Source organism: Chlamydotis macqueenii, chromosome 2 (genome assembly GCF_036417535.1).
Source record: "Chlamydotis macqueenii isolate bChlMac1 chromosome 2, bChlMac1.mat, whole genome shotgun sequence".
NCBI classification, from domain to species: domain Eukaryota; kingdom Metazoa; phylum Chordata; class Aves; order Otidiformes; family Otididae; genus Chlamydotis; species Chlamydotis macqueenii.
Genome location: NC_141557.1, coordinates 97,707,841 through 97,731,997, shown reverse-complemented (window position 1 = coordinate 97,731,997; position 24,157 = coordinate 97,707,841). Strand labels below are relative to the sequence as shown.

At 39.0% G+C, this 24,157-nt stretch overlaps 2 protein-coding genes across 2 annotated transcripts in view; one reads left to right on the top strand and one right to left on the bottom strand.

Moving 5' to 3' along the window:
* The window catches only part of ABITRAM (actin binding transcription modulator), a 301,888-nt gene extending 283,197 nt beyond the window's left edge, over nucleotides 1-18,691 (top strand). Inside the window, exon 7 of the mRNA XM_086740489.1 lies at nucleotides 18,658-18,691. The gene's annotated coding sequence lies outside the window, so the exon portion shown is untranslated. The remainder of the gene's footprint in view (nucleotides 1-18,657) is intronic.
* Nucleotides 1-24,157, bottom strand: part of GABBR2 (gamma-aminobutyric acid type B receptor subunit 2) — a 488,684-nt gene that overhangs the window by 92,641 nt on the left and 371,886 nt on the right. The window lies entirely within an intron of this gene.

Genomic DNA, 24,157 nt, shown 5'->3' with positions numbered 1-24,157 from the left:
GGTTGACGATACTGAACTGAAAACTTCCTAAAACTACTCAGGATGCCAGGGTTGCTCCTATGGAACCAAGAACGGAAAAATTTGTGTACAACTTTTTTCATCATATTCAGTATTTCAAAAAGATTTGTTAAAAATGTAGAGGAAGTAAGTGTGACTTTGAGCAATGTTGGAATAAAGCATTAAGGAACAAGGACAGAGACATTAAACAAAGGAAAACATTGCATAGTAAAGATATAATGTCAATGTAATTGACAATGATAATGTCAATCCTGGGTCCAGAGAGATGTAAGCAACAGAACTGATAATAATGATCAGATTTTTCAATGCCAATGAATTCCCAGTCCTTCTCCTTTCTTTACTTGTCTGATCTGTAACATATTTTCCAAGAACGAAATCTCTGTTTAACCAAAGCAGGATTCCTGGAGGCCAGATAAATCCTACCTTATGATAGCCATTAGCCTTCTACACTAGCTGGATACAGCAAGATGTAGAAAGAGGAGAGTCCTGGTAGCGGAATTGCTATACTGAAGGCAATTTTAATGGTAAATCAGAATATGCCTTTCACAGAGACTGAACCCTCTAAGGAGGAAGTTACAGAGCAATTAGAGATCTAATTACTGTAAGTCATCAGGACCAGATGGTATTTCATTCAAGGATTGAAAGGAATAATGTGAAAGAATGTACTGAAGAGGATATTCATTCTGCAGCTTCCAAAGAGGCAGGCTTCACGCTCTCAGCAGAATGAACAGCGTACTGAATAGTCTCTGACAGTTGTCCACCGAGTCCCTGGTGACACAAGAGCGAGCTCTGGTCTCTGGGTCCTTGCTGCTCCCTGACTAAAGAAATGAGTCTTACACTGTAACTCTAAAAGTCAACATATTTGGACTCTGAAGAAAACTGGAGTTTCATAGAGAATGATTCCTACTGAGAAAACAGGTTTCAAGAGGTCAGGATGAAACTCACCAACTTTACCACAATCTCAGATAGCAAAATTAGTAGAAATGCAGAAGGTATTGCATTTGTTCCTTCCCGAAATAGGTAAGCCATGTGGTCCAAGCTAGACTAATTGTACCTATGAAGTAGATACAAAACTCTAGCTAGTAAGAAATGTCCCACTGCAAAGGGCCAAACTGTGGCTGACATGTAACGTGCAAACAGGTGCAACACATCTCTCATGGCAAGGGCATGCCACAGGATTATAGGATTACGCAAAGGAATATTGCCCCATCCCAGACGAAGCCATATGATGCTTCTGAGCTAAAACTACTGCTTCCCTGTGAGTTGTCCCTGAAACTCCCCTTGACTCTGTTAAGTGTTACATGTTTTGTGGCCGCTAACCATAAGGAATTTTGTCGTATGTGGTCTGTAAGTTTCAGCTGTTTTTTGTGCATTTGCTTTTTTGGCTACCCAAAGTTTAGCATAAGCCTCTTGTCTGCAACGGTGGAGAAGAAGACTTTAGCTGAACATAAAGGAAATAAAAAAAAATACATAAATGAATAAAGGCATATACAAATGTTTTATTTTCTAGCAGTATCAGAGTATTTCATGTGTCATACCTTATCTATCATAATAATCCAAGAGAGGGACATTTGAGGTGATGACAGTTTTTGCCATTGTATTAATGGTTAAGAACTAAGCATCTTTGGGCTTATGATGGCAATAACGAAGTGGACCCAAGTCTGTACAGACAGCTACATATTTCACAATGTTTTCATATTTAATACCAAAGACTCAAAAGGTTTATTGGGTAAAAAATAGAACAGATGAAACTGGTGTTAATGTCTGGCATTCAGAACTTGGTAACAACTATTTCAGTAGGTAGAATACATAGAGGGTAATGGTTTTAAATTAGAGCAAGGTAGATTCAGATTAGACATTAGGAAGAAATTTTTTACAATGTTTTTTTACAGGTTGCCCAGAGAGGTGGTAGATGCCCCATCCCCAGAAACATTCAAGGCCAGGGGCTCTGAGCGCCCTGATCTGGTTGGAGATGTCCCTGCTTCTTGCAGGTGAGTTGGACTAGATGACCTGTAAAGGTCCCTTCCAACCCAATCTATTCTATGATTCACCGAATGTGCATATATTTCAACCATGCTATGCTGGCCAATAAGAACTGATTAAATATTGAAGATGAAATCAACTCCTAACATTTAAATAGCTAGAAAACGTTTCCTTTCTTTTTTGGGGGCACTTCTGCATAGTGAGCTAGCTCTACCATATATTCAGAAAATGCTATGCATAATCCAGTACAATTGAATCTACTGTTTATGCAAGTTATTCTTAAAAACAGCAACTGTTTCTAAAGATAGCAAAGCTGCTCTGAAAAAGACAATCTTGGAAACTGTAGATAGAAGCAACTTAAATTATTGAGACCGGGAAACTGTCTGAGAATCTAGTTGATAAATTAGTAAAACACTGATAAGATACAATTTGAGATGATTAAATTTAACATCTGATCTATCAGATAAAACAAAAAAAAAAAAGCACAAACTTTGGCACATTTTATCCTCCTTAAATTGTGCCTGTACCTAGGGTACTTTTCTTGTGTGAAATATTTCTGCAGCAACTCCCAGTAGTCTCTACCCAAAAAGCCAGTCCCATTCCTGGGTGTCCAAAGTACAGCTGATAAATCAGTAAAGGAACAATAAGTGTAGCATATACTAGGTTAGAGCACATAATAGCAGAAAACTGCCATTTTCACACTAATCAGCAGGGTGAAAGGCCAAAAGGTTATGTCCTTCACAGAGCTAATATAAGCAATACTTATTTTACATATTTATATAAAGAGAGAACTGGACTGTGCATTACTAAAGTTTGCCAATTGTACTAAATGGTTTCAAACATTAAAATACTACAAAGGACTCAAACTGCAGAAGGATTTGCACAAACTGGGGGGATTGGACTGTCTTACACCAGATGTCACAGACATGAGCTCTTTGCCTTCTGAAAGCACTATGCTAACATTCACTAAATTCCTGGAAAAACTTATTTTGTTTTGGGCTGCGCAGGAGTATGAATAAATAACTTTTATGACACAGATAGGAAAACTGAGACAAAAGCTTATGCCAGATAATACTATGCTAGATTTTTTATTCCAGCAGTTCCAGGGCGCCCATCCATATTCCTCAAGAACACTATCCATATCACTATGTTTATAATTTTGAATGCATAGTTGAAGCTACAAGATGGAGCTGTAAGATGCACATAAACAAGCCTGCATTTCTCAATTTTATTAACAAGACTCAAACCTGTGGCCTGTTGGAAGGGAAATAAAACTTTGGAGTGTTGTGGGCAATATGTAGTTCACGAGCCTTTTAAACTCTGAAGTCAAACTAAAAATTGTGTGCTGTTTACAATCAATTAAAATCCTTCCCGTCCCCTCAGAAAAAAAATGCTGAATACAACTGGAAAATTTTCAGAACATCTGGGATGGGGAATGTGTTAGAAAATAAATATATGTAACCTGCTTCATTTAACAGTTTACCTATGTTTACCTACACAATTTTCAAGGGTTGCAGAGGTGAGCAGCTGGGATGCTTCTGTGCTTGGATGGTTAATGAGGATGAATCCTTTCCTTTCTGCAAAATGCAGAAAGGCAGAGACTGGCTCTGCCACTCTCTTTCCAGGCTTGTGACAAACACAGCGGTTTCAAATCCCATCTGATGGAGCCTGAGCGTTGATTAGTACATCTGTTCTCTGGCTTAGTCCTTCCCTACCTTCGCTGAGCTCTTTCACGTTTTTTTTGGCTGGTAGTATGGGCTTCAGTTCTCCAGGAGAGCTGGCTTACGGATGGTTTGTTATGCTGTAACCTTATTATGGGTAAGATTGCTGTCACTCCTGGCCTGAAACCATGCTTCCTCAGTTAGCATCCACACAGTCTGTTCAGCTCACTCACTAGATAGGTAAAATATCACCAGTTATTTGAAAGGCTTGTTCCTAAGTCAAGACACTCTTCCACAGAAAGTACTGCAGGGAAAAGGCCATGAAATTACTGTCCCAGGAAATTTTTTCTGCAACTTCAGGAGCGCTAAAGAAAAGACTGTAATCCTGATATTGTTAACTCACAGTGAGGATTGCAGGAGGATGCCTGCAGCTGTTATATAGCCATGCCAAAGGATGGTTGAACCACACCCGAAGCACTCCCTAAACTGCTACAGAAAACAATCTGACAGAGACTATGATTTTTTCCATCTTCTGTGTTGCAAACTTCACGTGTGGTTCAGCCACACCTGCTTTGGAAGGGACAACACCTGGGGCTAGGATTGGGAAAACTGGTAAAGGCACCACGCGGTCCTGCCATATCTATTAATTCACCCCGTATCAACTCGACTGAATTAAAACAGCAGGGAAGAACAGTAATCAGTGCACCAACCTGGACGAGTAGCTACACATGGTTTCTCTACAGCGTGAACTTGAATGCTCCAGGCTAGTTCACCAGACCGTGAATTAGTATAGGCAAAGCATCTAAATAGATGCTTTGCCAGTTTTCTGCTCTTTTGCACAACAGAACATAGCTTGTGACCTTCTAATTGATTAGCACTGTAACAGGTTTGGAAGGTGTTTTTCTTTTTAAATGAAACCTAATAACATGTAAGGTTGGTCAGCAGCATCTTCTTTTAACATGGATAGTAATGTACATTTTCCGTTTGTAAATCACAAACAAAAATTATAATCTTTCTCTTCTACCCCAAAACACACAAAACACTGCAAATCTCTAAACCATTTTGCAAGTCTTAGTTCTAGGGGTGCTGTGGTTTGGCAGAGGACAATGTCAGTCTGTATCAAACCATTTAATCCAGTCCTCATATTAAGTTTCAGGGCCACACTCAACCCAGATGCACAAATACAGCTCACCGTAAAAGCCTTCATAGTAATGAGAGTAAAATTTTAACTACAATAAAATTAAAATTGCTACTGTAACGGAAGCTGTGAGTAACTTCCAGATTTTGGATGTTCATGTGTGCCCTAGCTTAAATAGAAACAATATTACTGCTTATTTTTCAGGGGTATTGGGAAACAAATAAAATGATTGTAATTCTTCTTGATTTTTTTTCCATAAGTCAAAAGTTAATTACTTCACAGATGGCAGAATGGCGAATGGAATGAATGCAGTCAGCTTGCCTAGAAAACTGGATTCCAGACCATGTGCAGTGAAATGAGACAGAAAAAAGGGTTGGCAAACAATAAATATCTATTTCCTTTTTGCTTTAAATAGACTAAAAGGTCAAGAGAAATATATGACTGATATTTATCCAAGTAAATAGCAATTACATTACCAGGTATATTGGTCCACAAGCAATCTCAGAAAGAGGGATGAGCACTAAATTGGCTAGTAAAAGATAACCTTCCATAATAATTTATTTCTTTCATATTCTTTAATCAGAATAGATTGAGATAAATAGTCCTAAGGTTCACTGATATTCTGCCTTATTGCTAGCAGTTACAGAGATCAAGTTTTTATTACACATTTAAGGGGTATAAAGAAAATATTTTCATGATTTTTAAGTGTATTATGTGTAGGAACACTGTAGACAGTAGTTTGCAGTATCCATGGTCTGCACATATGAAACATTTAGTACCCATAGCAAAAGATTCCCTTTCATTCTTTTGTGCCAAAGCTGTTTGTCTACCTCAATGAGTAACGAGTTAACACTGACACCCTATTAGGAACCTATTAGCACCCTATTATTATATTAATAATGAGAATGGCTAATGCATCTCAGAATGAGCTAAGCTAAAATATTAGGGAGCTAACATTAGAGACACGACTCTAAAGCTACAAAAGAAATGCGTCAGTTTTGACTAAATTTGTCAGGCGTGTCTACCTGACTGCACTGGAAACAACGGATGCAAGTGAGTGATGGGCTCTCCTTAGACCTTAACTTAAACTGCCAGGTTAATTATTTCAAATATTATATTGTATGGGCTTACGCCATGGCCACCAGAGCCTTCCGATGAAAGCCTACCACCTCCCTCACGCATTGCCTGAGGTTAGGGAGAGGGTGCATTTAAAATCAGCTGTGTTTGAAGAGCCATACACAGGTGATGTGGAAGATGAATGAAATAACATCTACTGTCTTAATTACAACATTTCTTCATTAATTTGTTTTAAATTTGTTCATTACTATGGTAAGAGTTCTTTAATTATGACTGGTAAGGAGCCTTTGCCCTGAATTGCTGTTGTCTGAACTTGGATAGGCTGAGTCTCACAGTAAAAGCTTTGAGATCAGATTTGGTCAGTCAATGCACATGAAATACTTTCCACATCCACTTTACAACAGTGACAGCATTTACATAGCCATCCATGGATCCCCTATGGTACTAATGGAACAGTATGATCCACCCTAAAGGATTTTTATTTGGATGTGATACCTTGGCACCTGAAATGATGTGGTTTACACTCATTTCTAACAGTGAATTCTTCACATGTGGTAGAAGATCCATTGGACTCTGAAGTGTAGGTACTGATTCTACTGTGTTCAGTAGAACATCAGAACGAAGCAAACTGTGGATGCAATAACTAAGACCTACACACGAGCCAGCAAGAGCGACACATCCCTGCTTAGATGAACTCTCAAGCACGGCAGCACTTTCAGCACCCATGAAAACCTAATGGAAGGACATGGCACGCTGAAGAATACGGAGACAAAACCGATGTATTCCTGCAGAGACTCTGGGTGCTCGGCTCAGGATACATCCTCTACAATCAATCACTCTTCAGCAAACACCTCTTAAAAGAGCAGATTACAGTTTTTACTTATGTAATAGTCACCCTCTGTACAATAATTTGTAGTCTATTATGAAGTCTTTCTCCTGCTGGAATTTCACTGTATAGGTAAGACTGCAAAAGAATCTGAGAGATTTCAGTGCCTGATTTCCTTAGCTGCCATCTGGGACTTCAGTGCATATTTCCTCCACATCCCTTAAATATTGTAGTCTGGGGAGAAAAGAGTCTGTTTTGGAAACAGATATACTCAAAAAGTAGTTACAAAAATGAAGTCCTATTTAAGCACAATCACGGTTATGCCTGTATTTATAAAAACTCCAGGGCTTGATCTTGGCAATTCTAGGCCAATAAACCTGACATCTAAACCTGGCAAATGGGTTGAAATGATAAATTAAGCAGAATGAAAAAAGACCTGAGAGACCAGACTTGCTGGCATGATCTAATTGGCATGGATTCTGCAAAGGAATTATCTCTTACTGTTCTTTGACTGTAAATAAAATAATGGCTATGAGAGAAAAAATTAACACTTCATTTAAAAATTCAAGTTTCTATAAAAGAGGTTACTCCAAAGCCATGAAGGGATGGGCAAAATACATGCAAAACCAATGAACTGCAAAAAGATAATATGCACCAATATGCACATGACACAAGGGGCTGATTCCAAACATCTACTGTAAAAACCCGGTATAGGTGTGGGGTTTTTTTTGTAAGGTTTTTATTGTTGTTATTTCAAAGAGAGAGTGATTCAAAGCACCTAAGTATCAAAGTATCTAGGTTAGACATTTAAATTCCCAGTGCAGTGAATGACAGATTTACAATCTCTCTGTGGTCTCTGCGAATTCATGAAGATTCAAGAGGTCACCAATCTCAGCTGTTTACCTCTGGCACAGGTTGTTGCCACTGTAGCAGACGTGGCAGAATGGATCATATACTTGCTGCAATTCAGTGCTCATGTATTAACTTAAAATCACTGCTGACTTTGTTTTCAGTTAATAACTTAGGTGGCACATTGTGACAGCCAAAAATGTCATTCTGTCACTTCTGTTAACCATCTAGAGAGCCCCAGAAGGTATCAGGCTTGGATGTTTGGTGGCAGTAAATTGCCCAGATACTATCTGCTAGAGCACAGCTGATGCTGGATGAGGTGCTTCTAAAAGCATTTCAATGCCCTTCCAAAGTGGAAGCTATCTTAGGAGTGCTAAGCTGTGCCTGACCATCAACTCCTCCCAGGAGCTTCAGCTCATGAATGAAGGTTGCGTGGTAGGCACTTGGGTCTGCTCAAATCTGGAACTGACAATCCTTTTCTGCAGCCACCTGCCTCTCCTTTCAAAAAGGAGAAAGACTGCATATACAGTAGGCAAGAGCACTGAGTAACAGCAAATTCATCAAAAAAGAGGAATTTTTAGTATTCTTCTTGTTGATATGGACCAGTCTCCGTACAAATGTCAAAGAAAGTAAAAATCCACAGGTTAGCTAAAATCCAAGACTGAGAGAGCTCAGCTGGATTTTGACCCTGCTCCCAAAAGTCTCTCTGCTTTCCATCTCACAAATGGGCAATATAAAATACAAAAAAAAAAATCTGATTTCATGAATGGACTATGCTAAGTAGATCACCCTAACACAATCATCTCATTCATCTGCTACAATTACATATAAAGAATGCATGTGAAAGAGAAGCAGCAAACAATGGTATGTCCAAATCTATTCCCTTCAAAGTTAATGAGTGAAATGAACATCAAAAACCTAGTGCTATTTTGTGGCCTGCATAGACACTCTTTACAGAGCTAAACAAAGAAATAAACCTGGAATACAGGGTAGGACACAATCTTGTTTAGTATCCATGCAACAAAACCTCAGTTACCGTACCAAAACCTGACATTACTCTGTCAGTCTTTATAGAACTCAAATAGATTGTTTCCGTAAAGCATTAGTAGAATGGTTCATCCAGCCTTCCAGTTACATAGGGAAGCCTACATAATTTGCTTGTGGTTGTATAGGATCACGCTACACCAGCTTTTTCCTCTAACCTCATACATATATATAGACAGAAAGAAATCCCACAAAATACAGCTTCATGACACATAGAAAATGTGGAAATATGTCAGGTGTCCTGCTCTTCCACAGAATGGAATAACAGCAGATTTTTTTTTTAAATTCGAGCTTTTCCAGCATGATTTTAGATCCAAATCTGGAAAAAAACCCCACCACTTAACCATATGCTTCTCTTTAAGTATGAGTCACCTGTTGACTTCAGTGTGACTACCCATATGCTGAAGGTGTACAACATATGGAAATACTTTCTTGGTTTGGAACCAAAGTTAGAAACAAGACATAACCCTCTTCTAGAGTCCTGAAATGGTGTGAAGTTGCCAATGTGAAAGATTTACAGATTATACCAGGATAATGAAAAATAGAAAGTAATTATCAACGTAATTGGGAAGAGGAATAAGAAATGGATTACAAAATGGCAAGCAACTTCTATATTCTGGGATGACTAGAATGAGATTAATTTACGGTAATACAAAACTGGATCGCTATGTCTTCTGTGACTGAAATGCTACAGAGCATTCTGATTTCAAGTTTCTTACCTTTTGCCTATTGTTTTGCCTACAATTTTCTGAGACTGAAGACTCATCACAGTGAATGTTCTTGGCAAATAGACATGGAAAAGCAAGGTTATAATAGTATCCTCAAGGTTAAGTGCTAATAAACACCAAAACTCCCCAACTCCAAGCCCAATCCCTTCAGCTAAATTAATACTATAAAGTTTGAAAAGCAAACAAGCAAAAGTTAAGACATTTCAGATAATATTTAGAGCACAACCTCAATTCTTTCACACTGGTCATTTGGGATAAAGCCCTTTAGGGAAAATAAAACTGAATCACAGTACAAGTTCATAGCAATAATTAATTACAGTTGCAAGGGTGTAAAGGTTGAAGGTTTCTTTCCCAGTTTATTCTAAGATCAAGGTGACATATTGAAATTAATTCATTACTGTGAACTTGTATTAGAATGAAATAATCTGCAAAATCAGTAAATATGAAAAATATTATACATAAGACATTATCAAATTCTAAATTATTTTATTAGCAGGCAGTATAATTTTAGGTCAATTATGGGAATATCAGCTATGTTTGTTCTATGAGGAAAACCAGAGTAAAACACTTAGACTTGTTTGAGTAAGCAAAGTATCTTACATTTAGTCTAACAAAGAAAACTGTCAGATTCCTGTCTTTCTGTAAATCATGCTAATGTAGGCATTTGTCTTCAACTTTAGTTACATAAGCTCTTGACTGTCTCATCAAAATAACGAACATAACAGGTAAATTCTGTGTATTAATCAGTATCTCTCATATATGTAAACTCGGTTACTGGGTTGATGAATTCTATGTTGACGCTCAAAGCACAGAACCCACAGATTTGCAGGCCAAAAGAGACAGTTAGGGTTAAATAATTGGCCCTGTTGCATCAATAAGACAACATCTTTTATCCAGTGATACCTTCACAGAAATAACTTTCTCTTTTATTATGCAAATGAAAGTGATCTGCCCTAGAGTACACTGTGGAGAAAGCCATCTAGTTTTGAATTAAGGGTTGCAAAGAGAGAGGAATTTACTATATGATCAAGGTTGCCTAATGGCTAATTATGGGTGTATTTAAAATGTTCTGTCTTGCTTCTTAATGTGGGCATTGATAATTTTGATTGTCACTCAGTAAATCATGCTCTTTCTGTTTGCCTGATTAAAAGGCTAGCTAACTTGTATCTTTTCTCTGTGCATAGGTATTTTTGTATTTGCCTTAATACTGTATTTGAAAATAAATAACCCAGATTGCAGTAATTGGCACAAAAGTTAGATTAGGCTCTAAAAAGCTCAAAAATAATTGGTAATGCAAGACAGCAAGGTTATGAATTGTGTGTATTTGGGTAGTTTAAAATTGCATTTGATACCTTTTCCAAAAGCTATTTGTAGCTTGGAGGAATATTCACTGAGCTGTGCAGCTCTCCCACTTCTGTATGGTAATATTTCTGAACATTCAAACTCCTTAGCATCAGTCAAGGCCTCCAGGAGTAAGTACGTAACATGTATTTTACTCATGAGGTTACAGAAGGATATTTTAGGCAGAATTGAGCATAACCCCCAGGTTTTTAGTGAAACATCTACAAATATTTCCCCTTGCTAAACTCAACCAGAGAACAAATTTCCCAAAAGATATGCAATATTAGTGTTGTTCCAGCTCTAGTGTTTTAATAACATAAAAAAAGCAGGTTTTGTAGAAGGAGGTGGTATATTTTGTTAGATTGAGTGGAAAAAAGCAAATAGATCTATGGATTTATGAGCTCGTCATCAGGTCTGAAATGGAAGCAAAAATTTCAGACTAATGCAGGAAGACAAAAAATGTTCCAGGTTAAACTTAATTTTGTTACATACTTAAAACTTGAGTCAAATAGATAGTTATCACTAATGGCTAAAACAGGCATCTTAATCGCTTGCTTTCTCCTGGATTGAGGAAGACAAGCCAGGCATCAAATATTTAATTTATAGTCTCAGCATCATTTACAATTGTACCTCTTACTAGGTGCTGTGCTATGGTTCTTCTTATAGCACTAAAGGAAAACATTTGTTCTGAATATCAGAAAGATCCAAAAGTGGGAAAACCTTTTATGGCCCAGGATATTAGACACATAAAGGCAAAAAGATTGACCTAAGGAATACCTTAGTGCAAGCACTGTTCTAGATTTTGATTACCTGATGACATCTGTTGTGGTCTTTAAAAATTTACTTTATTTATAAGTAACACTAAACTAGCATTTTCTCTTCTGGCCTCATTGGCAACAGAACATTTCCTCTGTAAAATATCTATTGTACTGCAACCCCATTCAGTAGGATGCTAGAGCTGTTCTTGCTTAAAAGACTCAGGAGGTGTTGGACTCTTGTTGGCTGCTAGATTCAACTTCCCTATCCATCAGCATGGTCTGCATGCTTACAGAAAAGCCATAACTAGACAAATTATTATGATCGAAACACGTTACCTACAGAAGTTCCTTCTCCCTGCTGATCTTAATTTCCTTGCAGACCACTGTAGAAGAAAAATTTGCCTTAATCCCAGTCGGGAGACATATATCTTCATTCACCAAAACTACCAATTGAAACTCTCATCAGTACTAAATCTATATGAAACAAGGTAATCTTCAGAGAAGTCTGGAAATTTTTAAAATAAATCTGTAAAAAAATCAGTGGTTAATGCATAATGCAGGTCACAACTCTAGAAAATTCGGAGACCTGCTCTCATCACCTTGGGATTCTGCACTACAAAGGATATCACACTATCCCGCTTTCTGAGCACCACTAAAAAAAGCTGAGATTTTCACTAGAGCAGCACAACTCTGCCATGTATCTGGAAAATATCCAGATCTCTGAAGGACTCAAGTTCTGTTTCCAGCCTTCATCTCTGATCTCCCCACTAAACTACAGCATTCAATATGGTTATACTGGCAGTATACACTTGACTGCCCTTCTCTCCTCCATGCAGCAAGTAACCACAATGAACGCTGAAAATCAGCCTGTTATGAAATTCCTTTCCCTTCCAAGGCTCTTACTTAATTCCTAATGACAACTTGCTCAGTCTCAGGAAGGGTGAATTTATCCACGCAGGCTTTCTCAGAAACTGCCAGAAGTATGTATGGAGAAGTAAATTTTCTCCTTTCCTAGAAACAGCCCAGATGATTTCTTTACATCCATGTTACTCCAATAGACAGATTTTAAACTTGTGAAAGCAACAGAACTCATAAAAGCATCTTTGAGAAGACTAATTAACTAGTTCTAGGAGATGAAGTTTGTTTTTTCTTAGTATATAATCTATTTTAATTAACCATGAAGTGGAATGTTAATTAATGTTGTCATTTCATTTTAGACAGTCACATCAGTTTCAGAATGGACTTCAGTCAATGTTATTGAAATCGCATTTCAAAATCAAACATGTGACAAATTAAAGTGTTTTAAATAAGCACCATTCAAATTCTATTCTGCAAGTAGGCGGGAAAATAACTTTGGTCTGCAGCCTAGATCCTGGATGTCATGTCACTATAAGGAAAAGCTTCTGTGGCAAGGAGATTAACATACATAATGCTTCACTTTTCCACTTAATCAGAATTTTTGCAGTAGACACAAGCTGCATCGACACAGACTGGAAGAGCAAAAAGAAGAGGGGTATTTCTAGGCAGAAAGCTTTCCTCAAGAATTTTGGAATATTTTCTTGTACTAGCACATGCATTTTCTTATCTGCACTTTGCAGCTGTCTAGCAGACACTAATGAGAGATTTCATGTTCACACCAATTACTTGAAATGTTTAATGTCCTTCTTAAGGTGCATTTACACATCAAAGAAATTATTCAGTGCAAGCATCCCACAATGCTGCAGAGGGAAAAAAATGTCCCCACTTTGTGCTGTAACAGAAATGACTTTGAGTTCTTCTGTAGCTAAGGCTACATCATCAGTTTTATTTTAGACCTTCATTTTCAGAGATTGATAACTCAGGGCAAAAGTGCTGTATCCATACAATTTTGGGTAGATAGTATATCAGGTAAACACTAAAGTCGCACCTTGCTTAGCCAGCTGTGACATTTGTAGGTGGGCAGCAGCCAGGAACCCAAAACCAATTTGGACAAAACAACAGTGAAAGACATAGTGTGTAACTAAGGCAGCTAGACTCTGAAACAAAATAACCTCTCCTATGTTATGAAACCAGAGTGCTGGAGATAAATTTTTAAGATCTGAGACAAAACATTAAATTTATCTGTCTGTAAATACACCCTTCTGTAAAGAATAAATTATCTTTCTTTATTGTTTTTATCAGACCTCACTCAATAACATTAATAAAATGCTTCTGTGAAGAACACTGGGTGTTAATTGACCTTTTATTATTTAAGAAAAGAGTAACTGAAACAATAGGTTTCAATTGGTGAGAAAAAGATAAAACATGTAGGTTAGGTTGCTAGTGATGCGTTGCAGTGATGGTGGCCAGTAGCTTTGGTAGTGAGTCTCAAATGTATACGATTTTTTAGTGTTGTTTTTTTTTTTAAAAAAACCATCCTTGAAAATATATTCGACCATCTCTACCACAATCTACATGGCACTGTTAAGTGAAAGGATCCGATTAATTGTATATCGATCTCATTTTGTGTACTACTATCTTACTAAAAAATTCTGATCGTGCAGCTCAGGGTGGTTGGTTACAGGTCACTGCTGCCTACGTGTTTATTAACCTATCCCTGCCTAAGCCTGTCTACAATCACAGCATTTCTAGTTGGTGAGAAGGGATGTGACCCACACAGAAGGCACCAGATCAGCTGGGTGGTAAGTGGTGAGCCCAGCAGTCTCTGCATGAAGCACCAGGCACGGAGGCACTCTCCCTTCGTTGCACCATGAGGCTACGTCCATCCTGCCATTTTCCATCCAAATAAATTGTTGTTATTGCCATAGATTGTTGCTCACAAAGACATCTTACCCTCCGTACATAAACATTATTTGAATTTAGCCTCACATCCTTTAAGGTCTTATTAGATCCGTCTGTTGTAAGGAAACACCTTTAGCTGTTAAATCCAATAACATTTTCCCAGCACACATATTTCAATGGCTGAATGTGGTTCACGGTCTACTGCTTCACTCTGTATATACTTCAGTCTTTTTAAGAAATACAAGTCAGCAGTGGGAATATATTTTCAGCCTTAAAATAGCTGGAATAATAATTGTAAGTATTTTTTGTTTGGAATACTAATACAAATAAATACATCCACAGATACGAAGTGTACTTCCCATATGAAGAGAATGTTTCTAAATAATCTCAAGACTTTTAAATCTGTAATTGCCTCCCATTTTTCACTGTTTTGAGAATTTGAAAATCTTAAACTTATAGAAATTAAAAATGAAAATGCTTGTTAGTCTTTGAAAGACAACATAGTTCAAAGTATAACAAACCCCTTGCATTTTATTTTGATGGGAAAGACACCCTAAGTTTATCTTCTTTATACTAAAACTGACAGTTCTCTTTTTTAGTAAAATACGTACTTGTCATTCCACTTAAAAATTTAGTTGCTTGGAAGAGTGAATTTGTTATTATCATTGCAGGCAGTCTTGCTCTTATTTGAGCAAAAATCAGTTCCGTGTTTAAGCCTTTTCTTAAGTACTCTGTTAGACCAGCAAATATTAATCTTTATGGCTCTTAATTCCCAGGAAAAAATAGCTGTTGGTACTTAACCTCCTTCTAAATAACATTTGTTTACTTTTTTTTTTTTATGGTGACATACAGCTGAAACGGTTCAGAGGTGCCCTTTAACTTTTGTTACTGTGTGGTCAGTATGGTTCCAGGCAGAGAATAGAGATCTTCAGTAAGTTTCCCAGAAAATATTTCTATCCTTATTCAGACCCTAGATATTACACTGTCAAAATGACATTAAAATCTCTGCAGAAATGTGCAGCTGCAGATGGAACCAGACAGTGATGTGTGAAATTTCACAAACAGGTGTGTGGGGTGGGTAGGAAGAAAAATTACCAAAACAGGTTACTGAAATGACAAAATCCTGGGACTTCAAAGGAACTGGGAACACATCCATCACTGGTCTTCAGTGAAACCTGGGAACTAAATACTTTCAGGGATCCCTTTTGCAAGTTCAGGTGGAATGGACTCAGAACCTGTGACAGGACACAATGCAGCTGTAAGTCAGTCACAGACAGCTGTGGAAAAGAAACAAATTTGCTGTATGGGTACATAACAGCATGATTTGCATGTGTATGAAGACTTCACACCATCTTCTGACACATGTGGTATTGCCTGTCATAAAAAATTAAAATGGATCATGTTAAAAATGTACTTCTTAATGGTATTACAGGAAAAAATGTATGTCCACCAAATCTGGAGGTGATATAAGATTGTGAACTGTTACTATACTCATCAAAGGATAGAGAAAGTAGACTTAAGATACTTGTAGAGGATAATTAAGGACATGAAATACAAACAGATAAAAAGGTAAAACTGTCCTCAGGATACTTGTAATACCAATGCCAATAAAAATTCTGCAGATCAGAAACTCACAATATTAAGAGAAGCATTGTGGAGGGAGTGAACCACGTAGATAAAAGTTTTAATGAAATATTAATAAAATCTTCATCCCTCTGCTTGGTTGTAATGGGGACAACACACTTTATTGAAGAGCTGTGACAGGTTCATCAGCATACGACTCTCCCTGTTCAGAGCCAGAGCAGCTGATGAAATAGGAGAAGCCCTGTAACAAGGGGAGAAATGATCATAAGAGGAATATGACTTTAGTATCGAATTTAGAAATAAATGTGTCCTGGATATCTACCTGCAAGAATTTAAAAGGCATAAACTTCAATAAAGTATTTCTTTAGTACTTTTAGTATACCTAAAAACTATTTACAAGTAAACTAAACAAGGGAAGACTCAGATTTCTAAAAGTAGACACTTTCTGAAAAGTGAGGTGTCTCCAGCTGTTGAACGGTCTTGGAAATACAATGACTTTGGAGGATATCTTATGCTGTGTGGGGCTAGCATCGCCATACTAGATATTTCTGAGCACCAGCATGCAAAGGAAATAGCCAGCACAGAGAGATTAGAGGTGGGAAGTGACAATTAGCAAGTACAGGTAGTGCTCCCGTGACTCAACAACAAAAGAGGACAGTCCGGTCAGGGAACTGGGCACACCTGGATCCTGTCGGCTTGTCCGAGCTGCTCATGCAAAGAAGGGCTGCCCTGCCTCCTGCCAGCCTGCCTGATGATTAAACCCATGGCTGGATGGGGCTGCCTCGACCTGCTACGTGCTGAAATGGGCAGAGCTAAGGTATTTAGTGTGAAGCCCATTTCCTGCAACACGCAACAGACAAAAGAGATGCCTCAAGTGCTGTTTTTCAGTGTTTAGTTTCTGCGTGTCTCAGATTAAAAATGTAGAGGTGTGCTATGCAAAAGGATGCAGGCATGGTGCCTGGCTTTGAAGTGGTTGGCATCTGCACTCTCGACGGCGCGCTTCCGAATGAGATTCAAAGCAGCCACATACTCAGCAGTGAGCCACAAACACTACTCCAAGGAAAAAGCTAAGGAGAGAGGTGTGTCTGAAACCTCACCTTCCTTCAGCTTAGGATGCCCAGAAAAGGATTAGCTGTGCTAGGGAGTCACACACCAGAGTCTCTCCAGTGCAGCAAACCACCTTCCTAGCTTCAGACCAAATCTGTGAAGAGTCTACTCTAAACTTTTCGAACTGGGACATCCAGACAGTGCAGCTGTAGTAATCCTTAGTAGCATAACACATGTCTTATCGAGGACACAGGGAACTGTAAATGTTGAGGAACTGAAGCACCATCACACCTGCACAAACTGCTGTTGGTCCTAACAGAAACCATCCTGGATATGTTGGGCTACAAAGAGAAAGAAAAAGGTAGCAGAGCACAAAAGGTAGGCCAGTGTGGAACATCCCAGTCAGGGTGGCTGAACCAATAACATTTCCTCTACATTTTTAAGAAAAGCATCTGACACTGCTGTTTTCAGCGGACCTTATTCTACTTGTATGTATTAGACTTGCTCTGACAACATACACTAAACTGAATGCCTGAAGTGATACATGCAGAGAAAGGCCAGACGTACAACATGCATGGTGAACTTCCACTTACATGGGGAACACTTACATGTACACATGCAGACGTAGGACTTTTGGCACCAGGGAACTAACTGGTGAAACCGAAGTGCCTGCAGACAAAGGGGCAGGGATTTCTACGCAAAGTATAAATACTGCTTAAGCTCCCCAGAAGGAGTCCAAATTCTTTTGTCTTCTCAGAAGATGAAACTGAGAAACAGGAAAGGACAGTACTGAAGGAAATACCAAACAAATAATGAAAGGTAGTTTTGTTTTCTTGTAAATAGCAGAGGTGCAAACTAAGGTGTAGCTTATATGTGAAACATGAATTAGACAAATATAATAGCTGCGCTGAGTACATACAGGACATCAGAGCCTACCTAAAAAGGCTGCAAAGCAAATAATATAACATAAACAGAGTAAGACAGAACAGAAAAAAAGTGAATGCAAATCCATAAAATAATGGAAAAAATTGCCACTATTTTGGTTATGAGAGAACTTCAGGAAGTGAGACAGGTTTATACGCCACTGTGAAGAGTATTGCACACATCGGCAGAATATTATTCTTGCTTCATAAGAGTTAAGCCGATCAAAAAACCTAAATCATATACTAATACATATTTTACTAAATGTAAGAATTTGGGAGTTGTAGATCTCATTCATTCACCTTTGCGAGTTACTATAACTAATCAGCACCATTGCTGCTCTTCTTTGTCTATATTCTTCCTAGTTCTCACTTGCGTGCTCCTGAATGCTTTTCTTCTTGTGCAATGGGGCATACAGATGTGCATTGACAACTGAGAAGACACTGTCTTTCTCTTAATATTCCAGAATCTTAACAATAAAATAGAAACAAACTCATTCTAATGGCAGAACGACACAGGGGATGTTTGGCAGATTCTATTTTAGTGCACATACACAATGCTACTACATACACCTGTACAAAACCCCCATGCATTACAAAATCATAGAATAATAGAATCATAGAATGGTTAGAGTTGGAAGGGACCTTCAAAGGTCATCTAGTCCAACTCCCCTGCAAGGAGCAGGGACATCCCTGACTAGATCAGGTTGCTCAGAGCCCCATCCAACCTGGCCTTGAATGTTTCCAGAGATGGGACTTCCACCACCTCTCTGGGCAACCTGCTCCAGTGTTCCACAACTCGCATTGTAAAAAAATTTTTCCTACTATCCAATCTAAATCTACCTCCCTCTATTTTAAAACCATTACCCCTCACCCTATCACAGCAGGCCCTACTGAACAACCTCTCCCCATCTTTCTTGTAGGCCCCTTTGAGGTATTGGAAGACTGCTATCAGGTCTCCCCGGAGCCTCCTCTTCGCCAGGCTGAACAGCCCCAACTCTCTCAGCCTGTCCTCACAGGAGAGGTGCTCCAGCCCTTTTATCATCTTCTTGGCCCTCCTCCGGACCCTCTCCAGCTGGTTCATGTCCTTCTTATGTTGGGGGCTCCAGAACTGGACACAGTACTCCGGGTGGGGTCTCACCAGAGCAGAGTAGAGGGGGAGAATCACCTCCCTCGACCTGCAGTCCACGCTCCTCTTGATGCAGCCCAGGATGTGGTTGGCCTTCTGGGCCGTAAGGGCACATTGCAAGCTCATGTTAAGCTTCTCATCCACCAGCACTCCCAAGTCCTTCTCCTCAGGGCTGCTCTCAATCCATTCCTCGCCCAGCCTGTATTCGTGCCTGGGATTGCCATGACCCAGATGCAGGACCTTGCACTTGGCCTGGTTGAACTTCATGAGGTTGGCACGGGCCCACCTCTCCAGCCTGTCAAGGTCCCTCTGGATGGCATCCCTCCTTTCCAGCGTGTCAACCACACCACACAGCTTGGAGTCATCGGCAAACTTGCTGAGCGTGCACTCCATGCCACTGTCCATGTCGCCGACAAAGACGTTGAACAGAGCCGGGCTCAACACAGACCCCTGAGGGACGCCACTCGTGACCGGTCTCCACTTGGACATCGAGCCATTGACCACCACTCTCTGAGTGCGACCATCCAGCCAACTCCTTATCCACTGAGTGGTCCGTCCATCTACATCCATGCCTCTCTAGTTTAGAGAGAAGGATGTTGTGCGGGACAGTGTCAAAAGCTTTGCACAAATCCAGGTAGATGATATCTCTTGCTCGTCTCTTGTCCACCGATGCTGTCACCCCATCACAGAAGGCCACCAAATTGCTCAGGCACAATCTGCCCTTGGTGAAGCTGTGTTGGCTGTCACCAACCACCTCCTTGCTCTCCATGTGCCTTAGCATGGTTTCCAGGAGAATCTGCTGCATGACCTTGCCAGGCACAGAGGTCAATAAAGATCAATAAAGTTGCAAAGCAGTATTTAAAGAACGGGACTTTTATCTCTGTGAAAGATGACGGGTGTGATTTGGATTCCTACAATAGCTTGAATATTGTAGCCAACTTTCTTGTGACTGCTACAGCTCGTTTTGAGTTGAAAAGTCATGACTGAAACCCTAAATCCAAGATCTGCTCAAAACCCCACTACTGAAATTAGGTGGATACTTGATGATTAATTAGCTCATGTAACAATGATGTGAAGGCAGAAGACACAAAATGAATACCCCAGAAGAACAAAGAAGAGCACTATTAACAAATTCAGTTACATTGGCAACTGTAGGTGACAGACCCTCTCCCTCACAGGTCAGACTCCTAATCAGCAACTGTTACTGCCTTTGGTGAGAGGCTTTCCATCTTGGGCTACTGAACAGTGCTGACAAACACTCACCTTGCTTGACTTTGGTCACTAACTGTGTTCACCACCACGAATTTAACTTTTGTTAAAGAATTAAACTGCCTCATGATTTTTCTTTGCCAGGTTGAAGCCTCAGTGTCAAATTTTCCCAAATGTTTGGTTTTCTGTTTTTTTTTTTTCCTAGATTTTTCTTTTTTTTTAATCTATGACCTGGCCTGGATGGCTAAAGGGAAGAGGCTCAGCAGTTTGTCAGGTCTGACAGTTCCCCCATGCTACAGAAGCAGACACAGCTCTTTTAAAATGAATTAGAGTACCAAGGGGACCATTAAGAACAGAAACATAAGAAGGGAAAACAGCCCACTGGGTCCTACTTTCTGACTGTGCAGTGTGGGACAAAATAATTTGTGTCCAAAGTTTGGGAGACCAAACAGAAAAGTAAGCTCTGTATGGGAAAATAAAACCTGGTTTTCTTGCATTCACAATTACGGAGTACAGTAATTCAGGCAGTTCAGCTTTTCACAATGTACATTTTATTTAAAAAAAAAATCTGTTTTTCAACTCAACTGTTAAATTATGAGATGCGGTTGTGCACTAAAGAGTGCGTATGTGCTGATTTCATACTGCCAGTGGTTAAGTTTGGTGGATGGAAAATACACAGCAGTGAGAGAGGAGACTTGAGCAAAAGGAAAAAGAAAGGCACTATAAAATATCATACATTAAAATACCATTGGTTTAGAAATCTCACTATTGTTGGGATGAGTTCATAACAGTGAGCAGTGGAAATTCCGTATTTCAGGAGAGGATAAATAGGCTTTTCCTTAAGTGTCAGTTGTGTGGAGTCTAAAAATAAGCATGTGTAGGTTAATGGAAAGAATGCAGTTAAAACTGTCAAAGGTGGTTGGCTCTACAATTTATAATCTGTGTGTCACCTCCAAAACCAGGATATTTCTTGGAGTACAAAACAGGCTTCCCTGCTGCTCAAAAGAGCCTTGCCAGTGAAGAGTCTCAAGTGAATTATGATGTTCTCCCATTCAGCAGTGAGGATGAAATCGATAGCTCATTGCTCAATGTTAATAATAATCTTTATATAACAGCAATTTTTAAAAAATGACAAGAATATTTATGAAAAAAATCTGATTTATCACACGTTGAGAATATGCTTTGCCTGTAGCAGCCATCTGTCTATACACTTCACAGTTCTGTTTTCTGTAGGAGACAGGCTGTCATACGAAACATTTTTTTCTGCTGTTTATTTTGGGGTTCTCAGTTTGAAGGAGATCAAGTATTTTGTATATTTTTTTCAGCACAAGAAGACATATTTGAAGGCTGACACATGAATCAAAGGCTCAGGGAAGGTGCTAAGCTGGTATAAAAGTTTAAGTGGAAGTGAAGATTGGGTCAGGCGACTGTCAGTGGCTGGAAAAGCTGTCAAGCAAAGTGCCTTAGAGAAGGGTAATACTAGTACTCAAATCTGAATGAACCAGTCTACTGAGCAGCTTGGACAAACACATACATTGTCTGCTCCAACACCAATATGACCATTTTAACTTTTGACAGTGCAAGTATAGCAGGAGTACATATAGCTTATCATTATCTCCAAACAAGCATTTTTTGCATGTATGAACATTTATGATGGAGTTCTATTAAGAATGTGCATGGTTATCTAAAGATTTATTAATTTCCTTAGCCTTTTATTTCTATTTTATTGTTAAGATTGTGGAATTTTGTGAGAAGGACTGTGTCTTCCCAGTTGTAGGTGCACATTTGGATGCCTCACTGTTAGCTGTATCTACACAGACTTGAAAGGTAGGCTCCTGGGGGAAAAAAGCAAGGAAAAAAGAAAGATAGTTTCAGGGGTTGATAAAGATCTGATCTGTACTGGACTTAGACGTTTCAGGGAGAAAATAGAGGGTGTGCCTTCCAGCATGTTTTGCAGTAATATGGTCAACTTCAAAGCTGCAGCAATAAAAGAAACCAGTAGCAGTGACCCTAATGTTTTTGCTGTAGAAGCACATTACAGAACACTTAGCTGGGCAAAATCGGCACACGTCTCGCTAGATACAGAGGTAAGGTAGCAGAAAAGGAAGTACTCTAGTTAACCAAACACAGATGTGTCCTCAGCAGAGGGGAGAAAGACAAACATTTTTCCATGAAGGAGGAGTAAATGCAAGCTTTCAATAGCAAAAGCTGAGATGAGAGATATAGTAAGTTAAAAATGAATGAATAAAGAGGGAGTAATCTGGAAAGGAGGCAGCTTAAAGAATGAACAGAGAAAATGCAAAGTATACACACACAGAGACAGAGTAGAGGAAACCAAGGAATGAGGAGGAGGGAAGAACATTTCAATACTAATCTGGATCAGTCCAAAACCACTAATTTCTGTAATATTTCTTCATCAATTTCAAGAGGAATTGATGCAGGGATGTAACTTGAATTTATGTTTCTGTTAGACATGTAACTGTGTGCAGAAAAGGAAAGACAATTTGCAGGATCTTCCTGTTTCAAGATAAACAAGAATGCTGGGCCGACAAGTCTAGGGGAAAATAATCCTGCCCAAATAAACAAGAAAATGGCTTAGAGCATATTCTGGGTTTATGCCTGTTTCACGTGGGTTCAGTCAGAATGGCTGTGCAGATGCCGTGAATACACATCTCGCTGTCGCTCTGTGGTTGTGTTGGTTTTTGTTGTTTTATCTTTTGATAATCAGCAGCAGGGCTGCTTCTCCCCATGTTCTCCTATGTGAAAAACGGATCCCACCTCTCTGTCCCTGCCTCCTGTCCTCTTTCCACCTGTGCAACAAGCCTGGGGAGAAAGTGCGTAGGGGAAAAACAGGGGAAAAGGGGAGAAAGCAGACTTCGCAGGAGACATCTAATCTGGTGCATAATTAATTGCTGAATTGGTGAATCAAAAAAGTGTGGGAAGAGCACAAGCAGGCTAGACTTATAATAAAAACACTTAGTGGAAAATTAAAATCTATAGTATATTGATAATGTGTAAGAAGACAAAATTTTTTGTACAAGTCACTTCAAAACACATTTTCTCAAGACAGCAATCTGTTTTGGCCTCAGATCTTTGGAAAGATCACTGGCCAGGCTGAGCTTCTGCACTGAGTGCTGCTGTACTTGCTCTACATTACAGGAAGCAATTCAGCAGCTACATCTGCAATCAGATTAATTTTGAAGTAGAAGTCACGCCCTCCAAACACCCAGTATATTTTATGGCTAGCTAATACATGGTAAGTACATTAAGTTAGCAAAAGGTGTCCCAGCCAGGAAAGCCACAGGTATTGCTATAATGCTAAATGAAAAGGAAAAAAAAACCACCAACTTTTTCTTGCTGAAACATGAATATGTGCCAAACGCTTTTCAAATTTTAAAAAGTCAAAATACACAGAAGTGTATTTTTGTGTTTCCAAAATTACTGGATATTGGGAAGAAGTCCTGATAAAAGACATCTGTTACATTAAAATAAGAAGCAAGAAAAGAAAAAGATGGGTTTGTAGTTTGCCTAAACAAAACTCTCTGATAATTTCTATTATTCACAGCTCGTTCTTTCAGCAGGGGGATATCACTTACTGCTGTAGCCCTTATTCCACCAGAATTACGCCTGGGGCAAATACTGCAGCCTCGGAATAACCTGATAAATCATGATCCCTACACGCCAAACAGCTTTCCTCTGCAAAACTAACAGGGAAGGAGAGATCAATCAGAGGGTTTGCAGCTGTTCAGCTGTACCAGCCAAAACACAGAAAATAGGTCACATAAGGGACTACAGTTATTTTGTAGCCTGAAGACTTTGGAGAAACTCTCTTGGGATAATCCATTCTTTCTAGTGTTATAAAGTTAATTATTTTCACCCAAATTTTATGTAGGTCCATAACGAATCAGCAGAAGACTGGTTTTCACAGAGTCTATAATCTGTATTTGATGATCCTTGTAATTTCCAGTTACTGTGGTTCTTAGCTCTTTCTGAGTTCTTGAGATTTTCTGCTTATTAGAACTTAGTTAGAAAAAAAGACTAATACAAAATACTTCAAACTGCTTGCCAGTTTCCTAATGCTTTTT